Source organism: Tenrec ecaudatus, chromosome 14 (assembly GCF_050624435.1).
Source record: "Tenrec ecaudatus isolate mTenEca1 chromosome 14, mTenEca1.hap1, whole genome shotgun sequence".
In the NCBI taxonomy this organism is placed as follows: domain Eukaryota; kingdom Metazoa; phylum Chordata; class Mammalia; order Afrosoricida; family Tenrecidae; genus Tenrec; species Tenrec ecaudatus.
Window position 1 is genome coordinate 125,137,473 of NC_134543.1, and position 12,499 is coordinate 125,149,971.

Genomic DNA, 12,499 nt, shown 5'->3' on the forward strand with positions numbered 1-12,499 from the left:
AGAGTTGGCATGGGCTGGAACTGATGTGATGCCACCCTTGGCCCTTTCCCTCCTCCTATCTTTGATGCCACCCTACCCTCAGTCAGTGCATGGCCCAGAGCACTTCCGATGTGAGATCTGTCCATTATCCAGCTCAAGGCTCAGCACTGGTCCTGGGCACTGGGTCTCAGGCTCTGCCCTCCTCCTGGCTCTCCCCTGGTCCTCTGGGGAGGTCTGTTCCTACCAGGGTCAGGAAGGAGGCAGCCACGGTGGCTTTCCTTCTTTGAAAGAAACAGTGTTAGGGGAGAGGAATGTGTTCTCCTTTGAGAGCGCACCTGTTCTCTGGGTCCTGAGCTTTGCTAAGTCTTGAGCAGTTGTTCATGCTCCACAGTACTAGCATGTTTCCAGTGGGCGCCCCGTGGGCTACTGAGTGAGGCAAATGCTGACACATTGCATGGGGCATGTTCCAAGGCTCACTCTAATTAACCACTAACAGGCTTCCACAAGGCGTGAAGAAGGCCCTGAGCCAGGACATCCAGTCTGTGGGTGTGAACTCATGCCAACCTGGCACTGTGTCCCTCGGGACCTGGAAATGAGCCGTGACTGTTGTCACAACAGTGAGTTTTGCGGCATCTCAAGCAATAGTGTTTGCAAGTGGGATGATTTTCAATATGAGAAGAGACTGCCTAGTCATGGCCACTGAGCCCCTTGATGGTGCAGATGGTCACCACCTCAAGGCTGGAGATTTGCGTCCACCCAGAGGCTCCTAAAAGGCCAGGCAATCTACTGTCAGAGCAAACCAGCCATTGAAAACCTCCTGGGACACATGGTTGACCTCTGAAACACGTGGTGAGTCAGGATCAACCAACATCAACCATTCAGATACTGCCCAGGGAGCACCCAGTGAAGCAAGGTGGCCCCTCTGCCCTTCTAGCAAGCATGCACTTTGGTAACAAGCCCTTCATTCCACCACTTCCAGCCACATGCCTTTGGGGAAATTCCTTCCACCTCTCAGAACCTCAGTTTTCCCATCTGAGATGGGAATAAACAAACACTGCAAAGTGTCTTGGGGATGAAAGGAAGTTCTGTAGACAAGAGAATTTAGGGCCAGTCATGATACTCTGGGTCCATTTGGCGACGCTTCTGCATCTCTTCTGAGCGCAGCCTAACCATCCTGAGCAGGTTGCTGAGCACCTGGCTCCACGCTCTCAGAGGGTGCGCTGCGGACCAGACGTGCCGAGCAGAGGTCCCGCTCGGGACGCTGGAGTTCACAGCGTGGCTCTGCATTAAACCACGCATCCAGGGGCCACAAGGACAGCCTCTCTCTCAGCTGGACCTTGAAGGGAAGGCCATGCACAGAGCTGGCTGGTGTTCAGACTTGAGCTAAAGGCATCGCGGCTTCTCCTTGCTCTCTCTTTTTAAAATGCATTCTGTTGTGAATGAGAATATGCAGATGAAAATGTAGACCATTCAATACACCTGTACAGTTCGGTGATATGAATTACAGCCATCCTCTCCCCTTTGCAGAGCCATTCTGCCCCATTAGCATATGTATATGTGTATAAATATATGTACATATATATAACATAATATATATATTACTAGTTAGGCTAAGTTATTGTTTTGTTTGAAGAAGACTCCAAGGGACATTTTTGACTTAAGGTTTAAAGATGATCCGAGAGACAATCATTTTAGGGTCATCTTAGGGATTCCCCCTTCTGTGGCTCTAGAAAATCCTACAGAGTCTGTGCGGACTGGGGATTCTGCTCGGCATTTTCCCTCTTACCTCCCAATCGTCAAAATTCTGCTACAACATCTTTGATCAACATGCTCAGGAGTGGCTTCTACTGGTGGCAGGGATCTTGCAAGTAGATCTCAGCCATCTCCCGGAGGCCAGCAACTTTCTGCTCTTCTCGGCCCACAAGGCCAACGTCATTCTCCCCAAACGCTCTCCAGATGGTTGTCTGGGCCTGTTGCCAGCGGCCCCTCTGGGGCTCAGTGTGGGCTAGTGCTGGGGGGGGGGGTCCCAGGGAAGGATGAAATCACGTCGTCGGAGGCAGCCTTTGGCAACAACACAGTGCTCCGCGTGGTGAGGGCTGACAGCCGTGACTTCCTGCACAAGCCACGCCCCCGACATCTTTCGCCCCCTTGGAACGCTGTCCACAGGTAATGTGTTTTGACAATTTGGCAAATTGCATAGTTCACCAGCGTGGTGTTTCAACCCCGCCTTTCTTCTCAGACAGGACTGGGATTAAACCACACTCTTGACCAACCACAGTGCCGGCATCTGGCTCTGGCTGTGACTGTGCTATCATTGGGCCCTGGCTGGTCCTCACACTCACCTGGTGTACATCCCTAAGGAGATTCGGGCAATTCCTCAAAGCAGAACAACAATGGTTTGTGTGTGTGGACGGGGGTGGGGGGGGCGGTTCCTGTTTACTCTCAGATTGTAGGGGAGCAGTTATGAACGTCTCTGAACTTGATATGTGAAAACATCTTTGCTTCTGGGTTTTTTTTTAATTAGCGAGCTCCCACCTGAGAGCGCAAGAAAAACGAAGGAGCGGGTAAAGCTTTGAACGTTCTCTTATAGACCAGATGGAGGAAAACAGGAACAGAACTTACCTGGTATTAAGAACTTAAAAAAAAAAAAAAGGCAAACTTCCCCACCAGGTTTGCACAATTTATCCTCACACTGACATAAGGACTGTTAGCACCACTAAAAACTAATGAGTCTTGTCACTGGAATAACCGAGGCTTTTTCTGATTTCTAAAGGTGAAAAATAAGCTAAGCCTCATGGCCACGTTCATCAGCACACACAATGGCTTTGTTTTTATTGTTTTGTTTTTTTGAAATTAAAATCTGTACCTTTATTTTATTTTATTTTTACATTTTATTAGGGACTCATACAACTCTTACCACAATCCATACCTATACATACATCAATTGTATAAAGCACATCTGCACATTCCCTGCCCCAATCATTCTCAAAGCATTTGCTCTCCACTTAAGCCCTTTGCATCAGGTCCTCTTTTTTTCCCCCTCCCTCCCCACTCCCCCCTCCCTCATGTGCCCTTGGTAATTTATAGATTGTTATTTTGTCATATCTTGCCCTATCCGGAGTCTCCCTTCCCCACCTTCTCTGCCGTCCATCTCCCAGGGAGGAGGTCATATGTGGATCCTTGTAATCAGTTCCCCCTTTCCAACCCACTCACCCTCCTCTCTCCCAGCATCGCCCCTCACACCCTTGGTCCTGAAGGTATCATCCACCCTGGATTCCCTGTGCCTCCAGCCCCCATATGCACCAGTGTACAACCTCTGCACTATCCAGTCCTGTAAGGTAGAATTCGGATCATGGTAGTTGGGGGGAGGAAGCATCCAGGATCTGGGGGAAAGCCACACAATGGCTTTGGACATGCGTCTCTCCCCTCAAAAACAGGTGCTCTGCAAATGTGTTTATTTTGTGCGTGTCCCATTTTCCTCCGGATATTTCCCAGAGCAGCTCAACTTTGGCTCTATGGTCTGCAAACCCTGCTCCCCTCACCCCACCCCGACCACACATACATCTCCATGAAGGGTCCACAGTCAACCGCTCCACTCCCCCAGCAAGCTTCCGCCCAGAGAGCATTCCGCTTTCGCCATCAATTCACTCGCTATGCCGGGAAGCCTGCCCCTCTGTCTCCTGCTCCTGGTCTACTGCCTCTGCGTCCACTGCTTCGTCACCACTGCTTTGCCATCTGTGGTGTCACAGCCCCTGGATGGAAGCTATCCAATATCCTGTGGGCCTCAAGCACTTCCTGTTTGCTGCATAGTCCTGCCCTGATGAGGTTACTTCCTCCAATAACAACTTACAATCTCTGAAATCCTATTTAGGGGTGCTCTGGGTCAGAATTGACTCAATGGCTGTGAGTTTACCCAATCGTTAAGGAGCTTGGTGGTGTAGTGAGTGATGCATTGGGCTGCTAGCTAGCTAAAAGATTCGCATTTTGAGCCAATTAACTTTGAGAAACCTGCAATTTTTCACTTTTGTTTTATTTATGTGGTGAGTTGTCTTGATTTTCTAATGTTGAGCCCCATCCTTGCATCCCTAGTATGAGTCTCACCTGATGTGCTGTTTGTTTTTTTTAATTTATTATGCTGGTGTTTCCTTTGGCTAAAATTGTGTTGAGAATTCTTGGTCTATATTAATAAGCCATGCGACAAAGATGAAACTTTCTACTCCCATACACAGTTACAGTCTTGGACACCCACGGGGCAGTTTTGCGCTACTCAGTAGGGACACTGTGAGTGAGAAGAGACTCAATGGCAGTGAGTCTGGGTGGTTTGCAATATGCATAAAGGATAGAACCCACTGCTGTTGAGTCGATTTCAATGCATAGCAATCCCACAGGACAGATAGAACTGTTCCATAGGATTTTTGAGGATGTACATCTTTATGGGAGTAGACAACTTCATCTTTCTTCCACAGGAAACCTAGTGGGTTCAGATTGCCAATCTTTCTATTAGAAACCTGATGCTTAACCCACTGCATTACTAGGGGTAATTGGGATATTGGTTTGTAATTTTCTTCTCTATTCTCTTCCTTCCTTCCACCCTCTCTTTCTGTAGCCTTGCCTGGCTTTGAGGTTGGGGTTATGATGGCTCCATAGAGTCAATTAGCGTCAGTTCTGTCTAGATAAGACAGTAGGTGGGATGAACAACCTGGGAGAGGAAACAATGGGACCAACGGTTCAGGGCAGACATGGGAGGCGGGGCTGAGGGAAAGGAAGTGGTGTTAACAAACCCAGGGACAAGGGAACAACAAGTGATCCAAAATCAGTGGCAAGGAGGGTGTAAAAGGCCTGGTAGGGCTTGATCAAGGGCAATGTAACCAAGAGGAATTGCTGAAACCCAAATGAAGAGTGAGTATGATAGTGGGACAAGAGGAAAGTCAAAGGAAATAGAGGAAAGAGCTAGGAGGCAAAGGGCATTTATAGAAGTCTAAATACAGGCATGTAAATATATTTACATGCAACAAAGGGAAAATAGATATATGTGCATATATTTATAGGTTTAGTATTAAGGTAGCAGATGGACATTGGGCCTCCACTCAAGTACTCCCTCAATGCAAGAACACTTTGTTCTGTCAAACTGGCATTCTATGATGCTCACTTTCCTGACACGATCACTGAAGACAAATGGGTGCATACGCAAATGTAGTGAAGAAAGCTGATTGTGCCCGACTATCAAAAGATATAGCATCTGGGGTCTTAAAGGCTTGAAGGTAAACAAGCAGCCATCTAGCTGAGAAGCAACAAAGCCCACATGGAAGAAGCTCACCAGCCCGTGTGATCACGAGGTGCTGAAGGGATCAGGGATCAGGCATCAAAGAACAAAAAATCAAATCATTGTGAATGAGGGGGAATATGGAGTGGGGACCCAAAACCCATCTGTAGGCAACTGGCCATCCCCTTACAGAAGGGTCACAGGGAGGAGATGAGTCACTGAGGTGGCAGTGTAGCAAAGATTTAACATACAACTTTTCTCTAGTTCTTAAATGCTCCTCCCCACCTGCTCCCCACTATCACGATCCCAATTCTATATTACCAATCTGGCTAGACCAGAGGATGTACCACTGGTACAGATAGGAACTGGAAACACAGGGAATCCAGGACAGATGAAACCCTCAGGACCAGTGGTGAGAGTGGTGATACCGGGAGGGTGGAGGGAAGGTGGGTTATAAAGGGGGAACCGATTATAAGAATCTACATATAACCCATTCCCTGGGGGATGGACAACAGAAAAATGGGTGAAGGGAGACATCGAACAGTGTAAGACATGAAATAAAAATAATAATTTATAAATTATCAAGGGTTCATAAGGGAGGGAGAGCAGAGAGGGAGGGGAAAATGAGGTGCTGATACCAAGGGCTCAAGTAGAAAGCAAATGTTTTGAGAATCATGAGGGCAGCAAATGTGCAAATGTGCTTGACACAATGGATGTATGTAATGTAATAAGAGTTGTAGAAGCCCCAATAAACTGATTTTAATTCACTGTGATGATGGCAACATATGTACAAATGTGATTAACACAAGTATGTACGAATGGATTGTGGTAAGAGTTTATGAGCCGCCAATAAAATGATTTAAGAAAAAAGCATCAATCAGCATATTCCTTCCTTCTACATTCTAGAGTAGTTTAAGTGGAGTTGATTTCAACTCTTCCCCTGGATGTTTGGTAGAACTCTCCAGCAGGGAATCCTTTTTGGTTGGGAGTTTTCTATTTTAAATGACAACTTTGATTTCTTCCTTTATTCGGCATCTATTTAAATTTTCTACCTCTCCTTATGTTAGTTTAGGTAGTGTGTTTCTGGAAATGAGTCCATTTCAAGGTTTTCAAATGTTTTAAGCACATACTTTTCCATAATATTCTGTTATGATCCCCTTTATCTCAGTTGGTACAGATATTACTTTTTAAAAAATCATACGTGAAAGTACCTGAAATTCCAGCAGCCTAACACCAACATGCTCGCTTTGCTTAGCTGCAATAGTGCTGCACATGTGTTTTATCATCTGCTTTTCTAATTTAACCATAAGTGGGATGTCCCTAAATGCTTCTGTCACCATATAGTCTAAATAACCGTCATTTTAATGGCTGCATAATACTTCATTGTGTTGCTGCAAACCAGTTCACGAAGCATTTTCTAATTCTGGATATTTACGTTGCTTCTAAATTTTGGCTATTGAAACAGCTTCGTGGTAACTATACTGGTGGGGCTCTTGTTTACGTTAAGTATAGCCTTTGTGGCACTGCGAGGGGTGCAATTACCCTGTCAGAGGGTGTGGCTGTCCACATGGCCTTGCGATGTCACACAAAGCACTTTCCCTGTGACAATGGCTGTTTACTCAAGTTAAAGCACTGGGCTCTCCCATACTCCTTTCGGGAGAATCTTCATTTAAAAATCATGTTCTGTTTGTTTTTGTTTTACCAGGTTGGAGGGAGGGCAACGAGGACAGTGGGGGAACCGATGGTCAAAAATTCAGTTTGCCCAAAGAGACATATATTTTCTCAGGGCGGCCAGCACTATGAGTCAGATCTACTTCCTTCTCCTGACCACTACTGGCCAGTCTCATGGCCTTAGGGACGTGTCAAGGCCTCACCCTGACTCGGTTTCTTCTTCTCCCTCCTGGGTGCGCAGTGAGGAGGAAGCAAAGGAAGCCATGCAGAGTGCTGGCCTTTGTGCTCACAGCCACGCAGGATGGAGGGAGGGTGTCATCAGGAGGCCTGCGCCTCCAGCTCCCTGGGGAAAGAGGTACCTCGACCAGGGGTCTGGGGTGCTGTCTTTCAGCCACATTTCCCAATGGCTCAAATGTTGGCAAATTAGATGACTGAAAGAAGAGAAGGGTGCAAAGGAATGGAGTCTTCTCTTGAGTGACCAGTCTGTGTCTTAGCACCCAAACGAGAAGAAACGGACTTTTACAGAGCACCTGGGAATCCCTGGCTTGTTCAAATGGTTCATGCTCAAGTTCAAGCTGCTAACCGGAACACTGGCACTCAAGTCCACGCAGGGTACCACGAAAAGGCCTAGTGATCGATTTCTGGAAACTCGGCTACTGAAAGTCCTATGATAGACAGCATCATGACTCAAGCTCATGGTCTCCCTCATCCAGAAGCTGTGTCTCTGTCGTGACCTTGTCCTGATACTGCTTGACTTAATAAATGATCTTTTTAAAAATAAAACAGAAAGGAAAACCCATGGAACACAGTTCTACTTTGCCACAAAAGGAGGTGTCCTGAGTCAAAATCAATTCATTTGATGGCAGCTGGTACTAATAATCGTAAGTCCTATATGTCAGAGGAGCACCAGCAGCATAGTGGGATTGCTAATCACAAGGTCAGCAGTTTGAAACCACCAGCCACTCCTTGGAAAAAAAGACAAGGCTTTCTATTCCCATACAGAGTTACAGTCTTTCCTGGGTAGACACTATGAATATGTTTCTACCCAACCCTCAGTGAACCACCCACAGACTAAGCACCATGATGACCTTGGACGGTGGCCTTGTGGGCAACATAGCATCCCCCAAGGGCCACGCCAAAATAACTCAACATAGACGCCCAACTGAATGCACCGAGCCCTACCTCAAAACTACCTGTTCCCTTGGACTATGTTCTGAAATAACCTGATAGGAGAGGAAGCAAGATGGCCACTCAAGACTATGGAAATGACAGTCATTGGACCTTGTCTAATGACAAGAGACCCAGAACCATCATATATTTAATACTTTAATGATCCCCTTGCATTACTATGACAGGTTTTAATCTGCACTTGTAAGAATTGATACAGATGACTGTAAACTCCATTGTGGTGGAGTGAAGTATAATATGATGCTGGTCAGTTGACCTCCCTCTTGGCCCAAGGCTCAATACTTGCTCTAGGCTCAAGTATGTCCTGCTTGTTCCAACACAGAAACTTATTCTCTCGCTTTTTAAAATATTGACGGTGGTCTTTTCTTTCTTATCTTTATATTATTATTTTCTTCTTACCATCTCCCTTGTTTTGGGTTTTTATTATTTCTGTTGGGTTTGTGAATACAATTTGTGAAGTACAGAGGGGTAGATGCACAGAGACAATAAGTGATGCAGTGGTTTAGTGGAGAGGGGGTGGGAGGAGGGGAGGGTGAGGGGAATTGGGGAGCAAACAATGAATGCAGGAGGGAGAAGGGAGCACTAGAACTGATTGTGATGATGTATGAGGGGTACCCCCCCCCCGCAAAGGAATTGTGCTGGGCAGAGCAGAGCTTGCATAGTAAGCATTTTTCCTGCTGGGCCAGCATCAAGCAACTCACTCTGAGTTAGTGCACCCAGTGGCGTTGCCTGGGAAGGTTCTCTTTGCTCACCGTAAATGTTTTTGTAAAAGCAGCTTTGCTTAAGCCTTGTTTTTTGTGATGGCCGATTTAAGAGAACAGAATGTGGCTGTGAAGTTTTGTTTCCTGCTCAGGAAAAATGTCACAGAAACTGTTGTGATGTTGAACACAGCTGACAAGGACAGCGCTATGGGAAAAACTTAAATGTATTAGTAGTTTTCTCATTTCAAAAAAGGTGAAATGTCAATTGATGACAAACCTCCTTCTGGACATCTGTCAACTTCCCGAATGGATGAAAATGTCAACTTGTGATGCATTTGGAGTTTGTTCCACCAGGTCAGACTATTCATCAAGCTTTCAATTTAGAGGTTCTGAAAATATTGCATAACAGTGTGGGACAAATAAGGCCTGATTTGTGGCAGGCAAGGGACTGGTTTTGCTACCACAATGCACCTGCTCACACAGTCATCTCACTGCGCCAGTTTTTGGCAAAAGACAGCATGCCTCTCATGCCCCATGCACCATACTCACCTGACCTCATTCCATGCAACTTCTTTTTGCTTCCAAGAATGAAGAGGGGCGTAAAAAGACAGCAATTTGAAGACTTGGGAGAGGTGAAGAAAAAAAGTAGGGAGGTTCTGTCAGCCATTCAAACAGATGAGTTTGAAAAATGTTCCCAAGAATGGGATCTCAGATTGGACAGATGTATTAAGTGTAATGGAGAGCACTTTGAAGGTGATAAGGTTGTTTTGTAAAAGAAAGAAACCAAACTTGACCAACGATGACCATGGGTGAAGGGGAAAGCATTGTTGTTGGGGAGCGTTGGTTTGATGTTAATGTGGTGAAGTAATTTAGAAAAGGATATCAAACATGGTTGTACAACACAAAGCATATCATCAATGGCACTGGATTAGACATGTAGAAGTTGTGGAATTGGAGATTTGTGTGTGTATTTTTGCCACAATTAGATAGAAATAATAATTGTAAGAATAATAATGAGCACAAGGAAGAAAATGTTCTAGAATTGAATGTGGTGACGATTGTACAACGCTTCTTGATATGACTGAAGTATTGAATTGCACGGCATGTGGATGAAGTGCTGCTAACACTGGTCTGTTTGGTTTGTCTTTTTTTCAATGGTCACAGTCTTGGAAACCCAAAGGGGCAGCTTCACCCTGTCCTGTCGGATCACTGTGCGTTGGAATCCAGTCCTTGGCAGGGAGTGAGTGGAGTGTGTCAAAGGCATTTTCTCCATCGGGCCCTCCTGCATGGCTGTGCGGACACAGAGGAGAAAGCCTTGCGGAAGCAGTGACCCAAGGAACCAATGCTGGAATCCCAGCCCAGCTACCTACTCGCTGGGGAACTGCACTGCCTGAATTCTTTATCTGTATCATGTGGGGATGGCTGTCATATTGGGAAGAAAGCATTTCTTTTCTTTTTTTTTTTCATTTTCTTTTTTTTTAATTTTAACAATTTATTGGGGTTCATACAATTCTTTTCACAGTTCATGCATATACATACATCAATTGTATAAAGCACATCTGTACAGTCTTTGCCCTAATCATTTTTTTCTCTTTTCTTCTTTTACATTTTATTAGTGACTCATACAACTCTTACCACAATCCATACATACACATACATCAATTGTATAAAGCACATCCATACATTCCCTGCCCCAATCATTCTCAAGGCATTTGCTCTCCACTTAAGCCCCTTGCATCAGGTCCTCTTTCCCCCCCCCTCCCTCCCCATTACCCCCTCCCTCATATGCCCTTGGTAATTTATACATCATTGTTTTGTCATATCTTGCCCTATCCGGAGTCTCCCTTCCCCCCTTCTCTGCTGTCCCTCTCCCAGGGAAGAGGTCACATGTGGATCCTTGTAATCAGTTCCCCAGGGAAGAAAGCATTTCTACACATGGTCAGCACTCAAACTCACTGCCATCAAGTCAATCCCGACTCAAAGTGACTCTATAGGACAGGGTAGACCTGCCCCTGTCAGTTCCTGAGACTAACTCTTTACCAGGGTAAAGAGCTTCATTTGTCTCCCACAGAGCAGTTGGTGGTTTCGAACTGCTGACCTTGCAGTTAGCAGCCCAACATGGACACTACACCACCAGGTCCCTCGGTGGCAGCAATACTCAGTCATTGCTCAAGGTCATGGGGCTAGAGTGAAGGCACTGAGGTGGTGGGGCCAGGTGTCCATCCTCCAAAGCCCACACTATTTCCATCGCATCCCGCTGTATCCCTATGCACAGACTGATGGGCTGTGTAACACAGCAGCAACAAATCCCGTGAGAAGCACTTTATCAAGAAAAGGATTCTGCTGGAGTGTTTGTGTTATGTTCACAGTGCTCTGTGACAGCATTTATTTATCTGCCCGGCCATATGTGGTGGGTCCTTCCGTTCAGGAACTTAGAAAAAAGAGGCTTTCCCCTCCTCCGAACATGCGACAGGAACGGGAAGGAGCCTTCATGCTCTCCCATGCACGGGCTCCTCCAGTCTTCTGGTAACTTGAGGGAGGGTGGGGGTGGGGGCGGGGGCGGGGTGGGTGGTTTCTTTTATACAAGCAGCAACAAGTTGAGAATAAAGTGAAACCTCAATTTAGAGCCTGAGAGACGTTCCTGGTACCTTGTCTAACCTGTTTAGTTAACAGATGAGGAAACTGAGGTCCAGCCAGCCACATCATGCCTGTATCTGGCATTCACATCTGAAACAAAATTACTAACCGTCCTTGGGTTTCTGGGAAATAGCATTTGAGGTTTAGCATCTATCTGTGTCGCTGGCTGCCCAGTTAGCTGGCCGCCTTTTTCAAAGTCAAGGCCACCTGAAGGAACGTTGCTGCAGGAGCAGTTAGGGCAGGTGAAAAGATGAGGTGTTCTTCAGAAGGATTTTCTTCATGGTCCAAGGGAAGGAAGCTTCATGGATTTCATCTTCTGGTACCAGGCTTGATATGGAATCTGCTTCTGGCAAATCCTTCCTCTTGGCCATGTTCTCTATGTGAGGGTCTTGCTCCACGCCCTATCAATGGGCTACTTCTCCTCTAAAGGCCCGTGACCTTGAGTCTGGTCCCTGTAGGTAGAGTTGACACCCTACTGATAATGGTTTCTATGGAGATCTAGAGAACAGGTCAAACCTGCTCAGTGACATCCAAAGTTAGGCTGCCATCCTGAATCTAGAATCGGCCCATCTTGTCACATGTATACCCTAATCCCTCCTCTTTCTATTGAACGTATATCCCTAGATTGTCCCCCTCTCATTGTTGTGTAACCCCTTCCTGTGACATATGTCTTTACCTGTAATTGGGGGGCTTGCATGCCCCCCAAAGGTATATAAGTCTGGGTTAGCAATAAAGATCCCTCTTGGCCTCTCATCGGCTCCCCCCATCTCCTATCCCCTCCTCGCTCCTCTGTTCCCTTTCCCCTTGTCCTCCCTCCCCACCCCCTATTTCCACGTGGACAACCAAGTGGGGCTGAGGTGAGCATGCTACCATGAAATGTGTATGACTCCATTATTTCAATCTCTCTTTTATCTCTCATGGTCTTGATGACTTTATTATAGTATATATATATTATATATATACTTTATTATAGTATATATAATATACATTATGGTATAATATATATATATTAACCACACAATTGTACCTATCGAAGCCGTGATTAGTTGTGGGGGGGCTG